Consider the following 16,621-nt stretch of genomic DNA (forward strand, 5'->3'; position numbering starts at 1 on the left):
AAGTCTCCCTTAGAAGATGCCTCAAGAGATGTCCAACTCCTCCTCTTCCCTACAGGTTGGCCCTTCTTGGCTCTTGGGCAATCCGTTGAAATGATTCAATACAAACAAAAATAGTCAAGTCTCCTAAATGGCTGAAAAACTTGTACCACTGAGTGAACCAGCAGTACTGCCTAGTGCTCACCAGGGCTGTTATGTTTGCAAGGTTGCCAGGCGCACAGTGGAATTCTGTGACCTCAGTGATGACATCAGAGCGTTCGGTGGACCTAGGTTGAGCACAGTGTCTGCAGTAGCACAGGCCCCATTTTCAAGAACAATTCCTTTTTCCCAGCCGAAGCTTTCCCGTGAAAGGGAAAGGTTCATACCATATCTATTATAAATTGTATCATACCATGTCTATTATAAAATTCACATTTTGATTGGAGATCTTTTAATGTCTTTTCTAGAGAGATTTAATATGAATGTTTTAAATGGTCTCCAGTTTCCCTGTGGATTATTGACATTTTAAACTCTGCACTTCAATTTTCCCTCAATACGTGTAATTTTGTCACGGCTATTTCTGTACTTAAAGATGAGGAACTATATAATTGATTTCTTCATTTTTTCCCCATCTCTTTCCAAGGCACTGCATTTGATTGTGTCTTGCGACTGAGTGAAAAATGCTAGTCCTTGAGTCAGGACATTGGGCCCTTTAGCAAGTAACTCAACCTATCTGGGCTTCAGCTTCTGTATGTGCGATCAAGAGGCTTGGACTAGCTGACTTTTCAAATGCTGTGTTTCTTTGATTCACTCTCACTTACTGATCTGCTCCTTAAGAAGAGGGTCTGTTCTCATAAAGTAACAACAGTCTTTCGTACTCAGTTTGTTAGTTATATTGCCTTCTACGTATGCTTAGCTCTAAATAATTTATACGGCTCTTGTGACAATTTTTAGATCTTCTTTTTTTCTTATTTTCTTTTATAGTTTCTAATTTGTTATCGCCAGTGTAGAGGAGCCTGATTGACTTTTAAAATTTATTGATCTTGTATGTGTGTGCCTTGTTGAACCGTCTTATTAGTTCCTGCTAGTTTATCTGTGGGTTCTTTTGGGTCTCCTAGATAAATGAGCATATTAAATGTAAATAATGTGTTCTTTGGATAAAGTTTATTTTCTTGCATCTCTCTATATAGAAGCAATATGTTGAATTGATTTAAATATTTAAATACTTACATACCTGTTATCACAATCTAACGTTCTTTATCTTATTTTCTTTCAATCAATATTATGTTTTCAAGATTTATCCACGTGAATCCATATAGATCTAGGTCTTTGATTTTTGACTGTTTGATATTATGTGATCACATGCATATAGCATCATTTATTTTCCATTCAAGCATTATTGGACAATTGGATTGTTTCCCTCCCTTCTCTAGAACAAACAACATTTCCTAGAATATCCCTGAAGATGTCTGACAGTCGAGAAGGGCCAGGCTGCCCGAAGGATTGCTACTTGCTTTTAGCCACCTTCCAACAGGCCGTCTCCAGCCAGCAATTTGAAGCACAGCTGAAATGAGAACTGCCCCAAATGTGAAGATCTTAGGAGCTTCCTAGAAGGTGGGAGGTTAATGATAGGCATCCTGCTGGGATCCCAGGGGAGTCTGAGCTGGCCTGAAGCTCATCTTCCTCCTCCACCTCTCAAGAGAAATGTGGAGGAAAGAAGACTTCAAAAACTGTGAGCAGGCAGAGGGAGGGATATTGGGGGCCGAAGCTGTAACTGAGGTCTTGGAGTGGGCTGTGAGCACGCAGAGCCTCTCGAGAGCCAGGCTCTGCCTTCTGAGAACTTCTCCCCTAAGGCTGCTCATAATTCACGTGATACCAGCCATATAGAGCCGACTTGGCCCACACTGTCACAGAAAGCCTTATCAGAATCTCTTCTTCTTCATACACTCTTGTGTCTGTTACTTGGTTATTGCCTTTGGTACTCCAGTGATGTGAACCACAGTCGCCAGGGGATGGAGGACACTAGTGACCCATCTTGCTCTGTGGCCTCAGTCCACAGCTTGAGGGTAAGGGAAGAGGCCAAATGAAGGTCAAGAAGGAAAGATGGAGTTTGAAGAGAAGACCTGAGTTAAGGGTGTCTTCTCAAGTCTTGATGACTGAAATGTAGCTCCAGTACCTGAAGTCCTGCTTGTTCTCAAGGCTGACCGCGGGGCTGGGTGCACTCAGTGAAGGAACCGTATACACTTAGTATTTCCTTGCTTGCTCACACTTGCCCTCCTCTGATACACCCTCTGCAAGACTGATCTTCCCCTGAAACAACTTTCCACCTGCTACTGTCATCTCAGGAACATTTGCTTCACCTTCCTAGTGTCCCCCTAGAATGCCATTGCAGCCAATTCATAATTTGATAATCATGCTGCTTACCATATTCTCAGCAACTTCTGAGAAATTTTATTCACTTTATTCCATAGTCTTCACCCATCAATAATCTTCCTTAACTTCCTAGCTGCAGGTTAACCCATTCGGAATCATTTCTTTTGCTTTCTCTTCTTTGGCAAATCCTTTCTATCTTTTAAGGTCTTTTTCTTGTCTCTCTACCATCTTGCCTTCCTGAACTTCTTTTTTTTTTCGTTTAAGTAACCTTTCAATCTCCTTCCCCAATTTCCTCATAAACATTGAGAGTTTATTCCTCACACGTTAGACAGCGGTTTATGAATGGCCAGGCATAATGGACTCAGAATGAGTTGTCACCCCCAAGGTACCTGTCTTGCTGGGGAGCCACAGGTGAAGGGCTGTCTGCTGGACACATGTTTGCATGGAGTCAGGCTGAGTGGCCTCAGGGTGTTTGCTCTGCACTTGTGTGTGTTTCTCCCTAGTTGGTTTCCTTGTCCAGCCACCTGTGACCTCCCTCCATCCAGCCCAGGGAATCCTTCTCATCACAGGGGTAGGATGTTTGTCTCGTTTTCCATCACATCCTTTCCCCAAAGTTTGGTTGTGAGTTGTTCCCATTCCAAAGACCTTTCCTCTTTGAAGAGAAAAGAGAAAATCTTGTCTCTCCTTTTCTCTCACTTCACTTCTGCTCTATTATCTCCTCCGTCCAGAATGGCCCACTGACTCAGATGGGTGTAGATCCAAAGATGGCAAGAAATGCCAGCAATTCTGAGCTAATAATACGGATGGATCAGGAGAACTTGAAAACCTTTATCCCGCCACATTAAAAAAAATTGCACTTCCAGTGTATTCAGAGTCTCAGTGTAGAAACACAAATGATAGAGAAATTGAATTACACTCAAGTTTTTCTTTCCTCCTCTCCTGATTTATTCTCATCCTCCAAGTTAACATGATGAACTCTTTCTTGTGTAAACTTTCAGACATTTTCTACGCATGCACACTTTTCTTCTTTTCACATAAGAGTGTGAACTAGGTCACTTTCAACATGCTGTGATTCTGTGATTCACTGTCTCCCACCGAGTCATCCACGGATAAAGTCATCTGTTTCACGGAGAACTATTTCCAATAGCTAATAGCCAATGTCTGTGGAGTGCTTACTCTGTGTCGGTTTCTTGTAACTACTTTACAGATCATTTGTACAGCGTACCCATGGACCAGGTACAATTATGACCCCCAAGTGACAGATAAGTGCAGATAAGTACAAATAAATACAGAGGCCAAGTGACTTGCCCAAGACGCTGGAGCAAATCAAAATCCATGCCTCTGTAATCATTTTGCTCTATTGCCTCTGTCTGGGAGGCTTGATGATTTGGCAACTAAAACCTTAAATATCATGTTCCATTTTTATATCTGTGACACAAGCGTGGGGCTGTGATACGGGGTAACTAACCTGACTACTTTTGAAAACCCTTATGCACCTGGATGAAAGTAAGCCAGGGACTGCAAGCCATAGATTTAAGGTTTCCTACCAACTTTAAAAAATAGCTTCTTGAATGCAATTTATGTAGTGTCAAGTCTAGGATGTAGTCCAAGTAGTAACAGAAAAATGGAGATATGTAGGAAAATACTTAAAGTTGACAAGTATTGGGAGTGTAGTATTTTTGGGGCCAGCGTGTAGACCACAGGAAAACTTGCTGTTTCCATCCCAAAGGGAAGAGCCCTACGTTGCAACTGCCAAGGTCCCTGGGGCAGCAAGTGTGCTCACTGCTTAGTAAAGAAGCATCCTCAGTTTGATAGAATCATATGGGAGCCTTACATTTGGTTAGCAGTTCTACATTCTTGATGTAATAATATTTTCAGGGTGTGGGAGGGTATCAAGCTCTGAAAATACCCTTGGAGAGATCTGCTTATTAAGTTTGGCTTTTTCAATCTCCCTACTACTTCTTTACTAAACACCAGGCGGTTTCCTTCACTTTTCAGAACCATGTTGTTTTTCCCTTGTCTAATGAACTTTGAAATACTTTTGGATGAGCTATTAAGTTTGGGGAAAAATAAACATCTCTTTAAAATAAGGAAGATAATAACAATGACAAGTAGAAAAAGCTCTAAAACAGAGAATATCCTCCATTCTACCCAATGACTGGGAGTGGAAGGTTCGTGCTCGCTGTCCAGGACGTAGAAATAAAAGCTGAGGAGGCGCTGAGGCGTCTCCTGGATCTCTATGAGCCTCCATCATTTCTGCTGAGTAGGGTTGACAGATAAAATATAGGCTGTTTAGTTAAATATGAATGTTTGAAAAACAACAAGTACATTTTGAAGATAAGTATGCCCCAAATAGTTCATAGGATCTACTTATACTAAAAATAATGACTTATTATTCATGTGAAGTTCAAGTTTAACTGGGTATCCTGTATTTTTATTTACTAAATCTGACAGCCCTACTGATGATCCACAACGGAGGCAGTTGAGGAGCGGTACATGCTGGCTCTCGGACAGTCAGAAATGGCTTCAGCAGATGCAGGTACAGTATGAAATTCTTTTTGGATGTAGCTCAGAAGCCATGGCCAGCCCTTGACTGCAAGTACTGCCTCGGGTTTCCCTGAGGTGGGGTAAACCTTCCTCTTAATGGCCTTTTGGTAAGTCTGGAAGACCATATCCAAGGGGAGCCCCAAAGTCAGTTTCATCCTCACAACCATGTTTCCAATTCCTGGAATTGGCTGCATGTGACTCACAAGAGCTGAGGAGGTTTGCGGAAGTTGGGAGTGTCATAGCTTGAACCCTTTGTAGGTAAAGTTTTGCTGTTGTGAGAGTTTTAACAGGAGCAATGTGAAAGACTCCATGTCCCCAGGTAGATAGAAATAATCCTGTTCTACCTGTGTGTATGTGACAAGTCTCTAATAGTTCAGAGAGCAAGTATCTGGTCTTAGAAAGAGTGATCCAAGCTTGGATGTTTCTGGTGACAAGGCAAGGTCCTGAGTTTCAAGTTCACCTTTTATGGTTGAGGAGACAATAAGGTGGTCAGAAGGGAAATCATGGAGGCGACCTTGGCTTCATCCATCGTGCAGGCTTGTATATGTGGTTCTATGTAGATTGTGTTTCTTCATTCCCAGAGCGAGAGCAGTGCCGAGGCTCTAGAAATGCCATGGATATTCTGAGCTGTCAGTGGCATTTCCCCGGTACTGTTCCCTTGGTGCCGCTCCTTGAAATGTCCAAAGGGATTATCATCTGTCTTGTGGCGGGTCCTAGCATTGTGAAAGGAAGCTGCTGCACCGGGCTCAGAGGATTTCGGATGTGGTGGGAGGAGGAGTAGTACTACGACTATAAATTGTATCACAGCATATCTATTCCATCTTGAGAGTGGGGTTGGGGGGTTATGAAGGGGGGCTTTTATTGTACTTTTATACATTGTACCCTTGAAACTAATTCAATTTTTTAAAATTAATTAATTTATTTTGGGCTGCATTGGGTCTTTGTTGCTGCTAGCGGGCGTTCTCTAGTTGCAGTGAGCGGGGGCTCCTCTTGGCTGTGGTGCACGGGCTTCTCATTGCAGTGGCTTCTCTTGTTGCGGAGCATGGGCTCTAGGCACGCAGGCTTCCGTAGTTGTGGCACGTGGGCTCGGTAGATGTGGCACACGGGCTCTAGAGCGCAGGCTCAGTAGTTGTGGCGCGCGGGCTTAGTTACTCCGTGGCACGTGGGATCTTCCCAGACCAGGGCTCGAACCCATGTCCCCTGCATTCGCAGGCATATTCTTAACCACTGCTCCACCAGGGAAGCCCGATAATTCAGTTTTTTATAAAGAGAAGGTTCCTAATATTATTCCAAAATTTTAAAAATATGTAGTTGGATAACACTATGAAAAATTAACTGATATATTCTTTTATTATTTCTCTTTGCTCCCTGGATTTTTTTCCCCATCCAGTCAGCTAGGCACTGTGAGTTCACTGCATTAGGAAGGTAAAGACTCAGCAGAAATGAGGGAGAAAAACAGAAAAGTCTCAGCTTTGGAATGTTCACAACGGAGGCCACAGTAGAACAGGTGAGAATTCTGTGAACCAAAAATAAATGTCGTCTCAAATGCAAAAAAGTATTCTCTGCACTGGGAGGCAGGAGAGGGAGGGAGGGAAGGACTGAAGGAGAGAGATCAGTGTGGCCAGGGACATGGAGACTGTGCTTGAGGACGATATGCCCAGGAAGAGAATCAGAATCTGGAGAAGATTCAGCCTGCACGTGATCATTGCCTCCAGCCAGCACCCTCATCTCAGACGTTGGGAAATTCAGAGAGAGAGTGGGAGTACGTCAGGAGGGCCACGCGCATAGTCTGTGTGGCAGGGGTTGTGGCCGTTCCCTATTTGTGAGGAGTCCCCAGCAATTTGCAGGCCTCTTCTGGAAAATGCTGGCGGACGTCTCTAGTGCTTATGTGAAAGCTTGTTCACAAACCTTGAAAGATACAGATGTAGATGACAGATAGACGCATAGATAGAAAAATGTCATTAAATAAAAGCTCCAGGAAAGGTTTGGAAAATGCCCTTTATTGCCTAGGACGCTTCTATTGTCATATGATGTTAGACTGAGTGCCGGTCCCTTCATCCTCCTTCAGACCACGGCATTCTGTCTGCTACTCTCCCGAGGGTCCTTTCTTCTCCCTGGAAGGGATAAAACAAATGAGGTAGGACAGGAAGAGACAAGAAGCACTCCAAGCTCTGCTGGTCAGGGTTACCCTCCAGCATTGCCTTAATGCTCAGAGCCACGCACACCACAGTGAGCTTGGCTCCAGATCAACTACCACGCAACGAAGGTTCTGGAACACTTCCATATCTCGGGGGACCTCATTTCCACGTGACTCTCTTTCATATTCCCCTTTGTCACAGAAGGCTAGGTACAGTGGTCAGGGTGAGATCTCGGCTCAGGCCCAAGGCTCTCAGACCTCAAAGTTCTGGTCCTGCAAGGGCCCCCGTCCTCTCTTGAGACCACTCCTGGCTCTCTCTGCCGAGAAGGAGCTGCTGGCGGTACGTCCTCTAAGAGTTGAGGTCCATCGTGCAGACCCTGAGAAAACTCCTAGGAAAAGGCTCCACCTTCTTGTTTACGTCAACAGAGCTGACGTAAAATGCCTTTGTTAGTGCTGGGTGTGTCCCATTTGATGCAACTGCAGAGCCATTAGGTCAACCAGCACATGTGTGCGGCCCCTTCCCTTAGACTCCTCTGGGCCGTCGTGACATAGGCTCAGAAGAGTGCCAGCCTCAAGCCTTACCTCTTCCAAGGGACGGCCACACCGTCTTCCAGGATCTTCTGTCCCATGAATCTCAGTTGCTGTTTGGAACTCAGAGGAGAGAAAAGACCCTGCCTGCGGGGTCTCTTTGGGCTGGGGCCTTCCCCCGTGGGCTGCTCTCCCTCATTCTCCTTTTCTTCTTGCTTCTCTTCCTCCTCCTCCTCCTCCTCCTCCTCCTCCTCCTCCTCCTCCTCCTCAGGTGTGCTCTCGGATTCCACATTGCCCATCCACTGGGCCATGTTGAGATGAAAGACACGGCAGCTGAAGCCCTGCAGGACGCCGCCCTTCACGTGCTGCTGGAGGATCTCCAAGGTGGGGAAGACCCGGCAGCAGGCCATGCACCTGAAGCCGGTCTCCATGGTCACCATCCAGTCCGGTGTCTTGGCCCTGGGTCTCTCCTCGACGGCAGGTGACCCTGATGGGCTGCCTGGCTCTGCCCTTTCCTCATGCTCTTTCTCCTCCCCAGTGGGCTCACTGTCAGACAGGAGGCTTTCGGTGGACACATCAGAGGGGCAAGTGCCTACTGTGCACGCATCCTCAGGAAGGGTCACTTCTTCTATCGTCAGCTGCTTTTCAGGCAACTCCAAGGGTTTCTTTGTCTTCCAGGAGACAGCGACACCCTTGTTCACTTGTACCTGCACGTAGTATATTTTCATGCCCCTTTCCTCTTTGTCTGGGTGCAGATAGTCCTTACAGGGTGAAGAGAGTGAGGAGGAGACACAGTGTGATGGGGGAGCGGTCTCCCCTTCTTCCTGAACCTGGGCTAGGGGTGCTGTAGGCCAGGCAGTGTCTCGAAATCTCCGCATTGCTGAAAAAGGAAATTAAAACCATAATAACATGCATGGGCCGTGCCGGAAGCTGAGGGAGCAGGTGTGGTAGACGAGAGAGGGACATTTACATGACGTAGCTATGTCGTGAGCTTGGTGTCTGTTGGCCGTAGGATGGAGCGGTGTATCTGGTGTCATCTGTGGGCTTTTCATGTGCGTGGGGGGGATACTGGAGCGGTGTCTGTATACAGGGGTGTGGAGTATGGTGGTGAGGGCTGTGGTAAGTGAGGGATGCGGCTGGATGCGTGTATGACAAGGAGTGTGATTTTGGTAATATCGGTGGTGCATTACTTGTGGAATGGGGCTGTGGTGCTTGGGGTTTATGTGTGCTCTGAGAAGGGCTGTGCCTGGAGGGCAGATGTATGTGTGAGCTGTGTGGACCTGAGCTGGATGGTCCTGCTCTCAGGCTGGAGGTGTATGATGCAGAACTCTGTCCTTCTCTGGAAGCAAAGGCAAAGACAAAGCCTACATTTTCCTCTGAAGATGCTTAATCTGGTCCCTCTTCCCTCCACCTCAAGCCCAGACCTTTCCGGCCCCTGCTCCTTGACTTCCCCACCATGGTACTACCAGTATTCACACCGCCCCCCAAGACTCAGCTGGCATCCACGCCCTCGGAACAGCTCAGCCATCCTGCCCAGGCTCCTCCACAGAGCCCTCATCACCTCTGATGACCCTGGATTTCCTCTCAGCCTCCCTGGGATCTGTGTGCCTCCTGCCTCACAGCCAAGCACCCCCTCACCTGAGGAGCCCCGCGCCCTTACCAGCGTAGCTGAGCTTGCGCGGAGTAGAAGTACAGAAGAAGTATTTAGGGGCAGAGGAGACCTCCACTGCCCCTGGGCTGCAGCCTTGGGCCACCACAGTGGATCCAAGCCGAGGGGGATCCTCTTGTGACTTCGAGATTCCTGAGGGAGGAATGGAAGGCTCAGGGTGGGTTCATCAGTCCTCTGTCCACAAATATTTACTGAGTGTGTGACACGTGTCAGGTGCAGTGAATACACACAGTTGAGAGTGTGGTTCCCAGTGGATCCTCCAGGATTTAATTCCAATCAATACTTATTCTCTCACTGTCTAGTTGGTAATGTAGGCCTCGGTGGTGACTGTGAGTGTGTGGGAAGAGTGAGTGATGTGTATCAGTTAAGTCTGTGGTAAGTGTGGGGTTGGCATGGGGAGCACAGTGCAGATGTGTCTATCTGTGTCTGTGGCCTTTGTGTGCATTTTTTCTGTTCACAAGTCAGGAATTCTGGGACATGTAACTTTTCCTCATTACATGGTGTGGCTTGTATTTATGGTGCGTGTTCATTCATTCATTCACCAAGATTCAGTGAGCAGCTACTCCTGTGTATCCGGCACTCTTCCATTGTTGTAGTCTCTGGTAACGCTGCACATTCTAGTAGGGGAAGACACACACTAAACAAAACTACAATAAATATATAATACATCAGCTGGTGGTAAGTACATAAGGGTTGCCAGACTTAGCGAACAAGAATACAAGGCACCCAGTTAAATTTCAGTTTCAGATAAACCCAGAATAATTTTTTAGTGTAAGTATTCCCATGCAGTATTTGTTCTTACTTAGTTTTAGTGTAAGTATGGCCCATACAATATGTGGGACATACGGATACTGAAAAATTACTTGTTGTTTATCTGGAATTCAAATTGAACTGGATAGCCCATATTTTCTCTGGCAATCCTGACATGGGTTACTGAGACTGTGGTTTACTGTGGTTTGTACAAAGCGGGTCTGGCATTACTCAAGAATGTGTTACAAGTGTGGTGTGTATGACACGTGACTGGTTGTTACAGAGGTAATTAGCGATGGCTGAAGTTAGCTGTGTTTGTGCGAGAGTTGTGGAGATACATATATATATATATATATATATATATATATAGTGTGTGTGTGTGTGTGTGTCCTATACATATAGTGTGTGTGTCTATATACATATCTCATCTCCAGCGTTTGGTGTTGGAGGAGAGGATTGTGATACAGGTGGGTTGTATGAGAACGTAGTACAGGAGGGATCCGTGTATATACCTCCATGTGCTGTGTGTGGTTTACTAAGGAAGTTATATGTGGGGTGTGTGATATTTTTGCTGCATCAGAGTGTACATGGGTGTATGAGTTACTGTCTCATAAAACACCCCTAACAAGAATTCTGTATACACTCTTACGTACACCGAGTGTCAGCCAGGTCCAGGCAGGGTGACAAGAACTTTACCACGCAGACTTTATATCTGGTAAGCACTCTAACCCCATTCATCTCGCTCACACACACACACACACACACACACACACACACACACACTCTCACACACCCACACACACACAGGAACATAGAGCAAAATATTCTGAATGGTCAGGGGCAGTCATTGCCTTCCCCAGCCTGTCCCAGCCACTGCCTGGAAATCTGCCTGCTGTCTAGACCTCCATTGCCAGGGCCCATCCTACAGTCTCCAGGGCCCTGGGCCTGGTAGGAGCTACTGGGCTCTAATCTGGGGCAGAGGCCTCTAGCTGGAGCTTTGGGGTGACCACCCCTCTCCCAGGGCAAGCTACTCGCCTACATTTAATGCACGCAGGCACCACGTGGCCCGTGGCTCTCAGAGCTCCCCAGCAGGACCCTGAGGCCATTTCTCACCCCCGCTCACGTGGTCTCAATCTCTGGAAAACCCTTCCCTTCCCTTGATCTCCTTTGGGAAATTCTTCCTGTTGAAGGAATAAATCCTCCTTGCTTTCAATATGACACCATCCCTAGACAAACAATCTTCTTTCAAAGTGCATTCCACTTGTCAAGATATTTTTCAACAGGGCCTTCAACTCATGGGGCTTCTCTTTCCACTTTGGTAAAAGAGGCCAAGTAACTCATGGGTCTCTCTCAGCATCCTTGCATCCTTCACATCCCCCACCTCATGACCCCAGGGAAAGATCCAAGAGAATAAGAGAGAAATCGGGGACTGAGAAAAGCTGCACCTCTAGGTCTGTGCAAGCAGGATGCAGCCTGCTGTGAGTCCGACAAAGCTCCAGGCCCGGCTGCCCCAGGAGAGAGTCCTCAGACCAGCGGAGCTGACCTCCCATCTCCCAGGGGGCATCTGGCCGTTCTGTGCCGTCTCACACCCCAGGGGCCCTCCAGATAGATACGGCAGCATCAGTGAGACAAGGTCTCTCGCTCCCTGCTTCACAGGTGACACGTTCTCAGTCCCCCGCTTCCTAGAGAAGCTTCAGTTTGGCAGAAACCCATGTGCCCCAGCCAAGTTGCCCCCCACATACCTCCTCCGTTCTCGGCAGTTTCCTGGGACTCTTCATTTTCCAGATGTTTCCTCTTTTGTCGCCGTTCCATCGTACCAACTAGAAGTCTCCCTTAGAAGATGCCTCAAGAGATGTCCAACTCCTCCTCTTCCCTACAGGTTGGCCCTTCTTGGCTCTTGGGCAATCCGTTGAAATGATTCAATACAAACAAAAATAGTCAAGTCTCCTAAATGGCTGAAAAACTTGTACCACTGAGTGAACCAGCAGTACTGCCTAGTGCTCACCAGGGCTGTTATGTTTGCAAGGTTGCCAGGCGCACAGTGGAATTCTGTGACCTCAGTGATGACATCAGAGCGTTCGGTGGACCTAGGTTGAGCACAGTGTCTGCAGTAGCACAGGCCCCATTTTCAAGAACAATTCCTTTTTCCCAGCCGAAGCTTTCCCGTGAAAGGGAAAGGTTCATACCATATCTATTATAAATTGTATCATACCATGTCTATTATAAAATTCACATTTTGATTGGAGATCTTTTAATGTCTTTTCTAGAGAGATTTAATATGAATGTTTTAAATGGTCTCCAGTTTCCCTGTGGATTATTGACATTTTAAACTCTGCACTTCAATTTTCCCTCAATACGTGTAATTTTGTCACGGCTATTTCTGTACTTAAAGATGAGGAACTATATAATTGATTTCTTCATTTTTTCCCCATCTCTTTCCAAGGCACTGCATTTGATTGTGTCTTGCGACTGAGTGAAAAATGCTAGTCCTTGAGTCAGGACATTGGGCCCTTTAGCAAGTAACTCAACCTATCTGGGCTTCAGCTTCTGTATGTGCGATCAAGAGGCTTGGACTAGCTGACTTTTCAAATGCTGTGTTTCTTTGATTCACTCTCACTTACTGATCTGCTCCTTAAGAAGAGGGTCTGTTCTCATAAAGTAACAACAGTCTTTTCCTAACCTTGGGTTGGGCGGAGTTTAACTGTTCGTACTCAGTTTGTTAGTTATATTGCCTTCTACGTATGCTTAGCTCTAAATAATTTATATGGCTCTTGTGACTCTTTTTAGATCTTCTTTTTTTCTTATTTTCTTTTACAGTTTCTAATTTGTTATCGCCAGTGTAGAGGAGCCTGATTGAGTTTTAAAATTTATTGATCTTGTGTGTGTGTGTGCCTTGTTGAACCGTCTTATTAGTTCCTGCTAGTTTATCTGTGGGTTCTTTTGGGTCTCCTAGATAAATGAGCATATTAAATGTAAATAATGTGTTCTTTGGATAAAGTTTATTTTCTTGCATCTCTCTATATAGAAGCAATATGTTGAATTGATTTAAATATTTAAATACTTACATACCTGTTATCACAATCTAACGTTCTTTATCTTATTTTCTTTCAATCAATATTATGTTTTCAAGATTTATCCACGTGAATCCATATAGATCTAGGTCTTTGATTTTTGACTGTTTGATATTATTTGATCACATGCATATAGCATCATTTATTTTCCATTCAAGCATTATTGGACAATTGGATTGTTTCCCTCCCTTCTCTAGAACAAACAACATTTCCTAGAATATCCCTGAAGATGTCTGACAGTCGAGAAGGGCCAGGCTGCCCGAAGGATTGCTACTTGCTTTTAGCCACCTTCCAACAGGCCGTCTCCAGCCAGCAATTTGAAGCACAGCTGAAATGAGAACTGCCCCAAATGTGAAGATCTTAGGAGCTTCCTAGAAGGTGGGAGGTTAATGATAGGCATCCTGCTGGGATCCCAGGGGAGTCTGAGCTGGCCTGAAGCTCATCTTCCTCCTCCACCTCTCAAGAGAAATGTGGAGGAAAGAAGACTTCAAAAACTGTGAGCAGGCAGAGGGAGGGATATTGGGGGCCGAAGCTGTAACTGAGGTCTTGGAGTGGGCTGTGAGCACGCAGAGCCTCTCGAGAGCCAGGCTCTGCCTTCTGAGGACTTCTCCCCTAAGGCTGCTCATAATTCACGTGATACCAGCCATATAGAGCCGACTTGGCCCACACTGTCACAGAAAGCCTTATCAGAATCTCTTCTTCTTCATACACTCTTGTGTCTGTTACTTGGTTATTGCCTTTGGTACTCCAGTGATGTGAACCACAGTCGCCAGGGGATGGAGGACACTAGTGACCCATCTTGCTCTGTGGCCTCAGTCCACAGCTTGAGGGTAAGGGAAGAGGCCAAATGAAGGTCAAGAAGGAAAGATGGAGTTTGAAGAGAAGACCTGAGTTAAGGGTGTCTTCTCAAGTCTTGATGACTGAAATGTAGCTCCAGTACCTGAAGTCCTGCTTGTTCTCAAGGCTGACCGCGGGGCTGGGTGCACTCAGTGAAGGAACCGTATACACTTAGTATTTCCTTGCTTGCTCACACTTGCCCTCCTCTGATACACCCTCTGCAAGACTGATCTTCCCCTGAAACAACTTTCCACCTGCTACTGTCATCTCAGGAACATTTGCTTCCCCTTCCTATTGCTCCCCTAGAATGCCATTGCAGCCAATTCATAATTTGATAATCATGCTGCTTACCGTAGTCTCAGCAACTTCGGATAAATTTTATTCGCTTTATTCCATAGTCTTCACCCATCAATAATCTTCCTTAACTTCCTAGCTGCAGGTTAACCCATTCGGAATCATTTCTTTTTCTTTCTCTTCTTTGGCAAATCCTTTCTATCTTTTAAGGTCTTTTTCTTGTCTCTCTACCATCCTGCCTTCCTGAACTTCTTTTTTTTCCGTTTCAGTAACCTTTCAATCTCCTTCCCCAATTTCCTCATACACATTGAGAGTTTATTCCTCACACGTTAGACAGCGGTTTATGAATGGCCAGGCATAATGGACTCAGAATGAGTTGTCACCCCCAAGGTACCTGTCTTGCTGGGGATCCACAGGTGAAGGGCTGTCTGCTGGACATATGTTTGCATGGAGTCAGGCTGAGTGGCCTCAGGGTGTTTGCCCTGCACTTGTGTGTGTTTCTCCCTAGTTGGTTTCCTTGTCCAGCCACCTGTGACCTCCCTCCATCCAGCCCAGGGAATCCTTCTCATCACAGGGGTAGGATGTTTGTCTCGTTTTCCATCACATCCTTTCCCCAATGTTTGGTTGTGAGTTGTTCCCATTCCAAAGACCTTTCCTCTTTGAAGAGAAAAGAGAAAATCTTTTCTCTCCTTTCCTCTCACTTCACTTCTGCTCTATTATCTCCTCCGTCCAGAATGGCCCACTGACTCAAATGGGTGTAGATCCGAAGATGGCAAGAAATGCCAGCAATTCTGAAATAATAATACGGATGGATCAGGAGAACTTGAAAACCTTTATCCCGCCACGTTAAAAACAATTGCACTTCCAGTGTATTCAGAGTCTCAGTGTAGAAACACAAATGATATAGAAATTGAATTACACTCAAGTTTTTCTTTCCTCCTTTCCTGATTTATTCTCATCCTCAAAGTTAACATGATGAACTATTTGTTATGTAAACTTTCAGACATTTTCTACCCATGCACACTTTTCTTTTTTTCACATAAGAGTGTGAACTAGGTCACTTTCAACATGCTGTGATTCTGTGATTCACTGTCTCCCACCGAGTCATCCACTGATAAAGTCATCTGTTTCATGGAGAAATATTTCCAATAGCTAATAGCCAATGTCTGTGGAGTGCTTACTCTGTGTCAGTTTCTTGTAAGTACTTTACAGATCTTTTGTACAACGTACCCATGGACCAGGTACAATTATAACCCCCAAGTGACAGATAAGTGTAGATAAGTACAAATAAATACAGTGGCCAAGTGACTTTCCCAAGACACTGGGAAGGGCTTCATGTGGAGCCTGAACCTCGACATGCATCGGAAGGTCCCCACAGGAGAGAAACCATATAAGTGTGGGGAGCGTGGTAAGCACTTCAGTCAGGCCTCAAGTCTTCAGCTTCATCAGAGCATCCACACTGGAGAGAAGCCGTACAGATGTGATGTGTGTGGTAAAGTCTTTAGTCGGTCTTCACAGCTTCAGTATCACAGGCGAGTTCATACAGGGGAGAAACCTTACCAGTGTGAGACGTGTGGTAAAAGCTTCAGTTGGCGCTCCAATCTTATAAGTCATCACAGAATGCATACTGGGGACACATTTTATGAAAGCAGCGAGAGTGGTAAGAACATCAAGGAACTGTCAGAGGATAGAAGTTCTACAAAATGTTGTTTTCAAAAAACTCACGTGCAACGTGAATTCTTGCAAGCGTCAGGTCTCATAGGAGAGAAAGTATTTTAAATTAGTTGGTGTTGAAGCAGTAGCTAAACAGATCCTAGTGTTCAGCAGAGCACACAGCAGAGACCCCTTCTGAGTGGTGCAGTAAGGGCTGCATTCAGAACTTTGACATTTATCAGATGTCACTTAGGAGATAGCACTTAGGAAAAGAGTTTGGTCTGGGCTTTAACAAAAGTGTAAGGATGAGCTAGTCAAAATTGATGTCCATGAGAATGTGCGCTCCATGAGGGCAGGGACTTGGCTGGTGAATCTACACAACCTTATCATTGACTAGTGCTTTTAGGTGTGCTCAGTACTTGTGTTTTAAATAAACCAAAAGGGGGAAATGTATAATATATGAAAGTTGTATCCAGATGGGGAAACCTGCAAAATAAAATTAATTCAGGACATGAACTTGTGTTGAAATACTGAAAACCACTGCAGAAAACCAATCTGCAATATATATTTTTTAAATTTATTTTTGGCTGCCTTGGGTCTTTATTGCTGCACGCAGGCTTTCTCTAGTTGCAGTGAGTGGGGGTTACTTTTCATTGCAGTGTGTGGGCTTCTCATTGCAGTGGCTTCTCTTTGTGGAGCACTGGCTCTAGGTGTGCAGGCTTCAGTAGTTGTGGCACGCGGCTGAGCTGCTGTGCAGCATGTGGGATCTTCCTGGACCAGGGCTCA

The 16,621-nt window shown here is 45.5% G+C and overlaps 1 protein-coding gene across 6 annotated transcripts in view; it reads left to right on the plus strand.

The window, feature by feature from the left end:
* Positions 1-9,901, plus strand: part of LOC309815403 (uncharacterized protein) — a 28,364-nt gene extending 18,463 nt beyond the window's left edge. For 2 of the 6 annotated variants that reach the window (XR_014295860.1, XR_014295862.1), the window contains exons 6-8: positions 4,804-4,888; positions 6,287-6,403; positions 7,833-9,901. The gene's annotated coding sequence lies outside the window, so the exon portion shown is untranslated. The remainder of the gene's footprint in view (positions 1-4,803; positions 4,889-6,286; positions 6,404-7,832) is intronic. The other 4 variants (XR_014295861.1, XR_014295863.1, XR_014295864.1 and 1 more) reach the window with 2 other exon arrangements.
* The last annotated feature ends 6,720 nt before the right edge of the window (positions 9,902-16,621 follow it).

Source organism: Mesoplodon mirus (genome assembly GCF_964341445.2).
Source record: "Mesoplodon mirus genome assembly, chromosome: 14".
NCBI lineage: Eukaryota > Metazoa > Chordata > Mammalia > Artiodactyla > Ziphiidae > Mesoplodon > Mesoplodon mirus.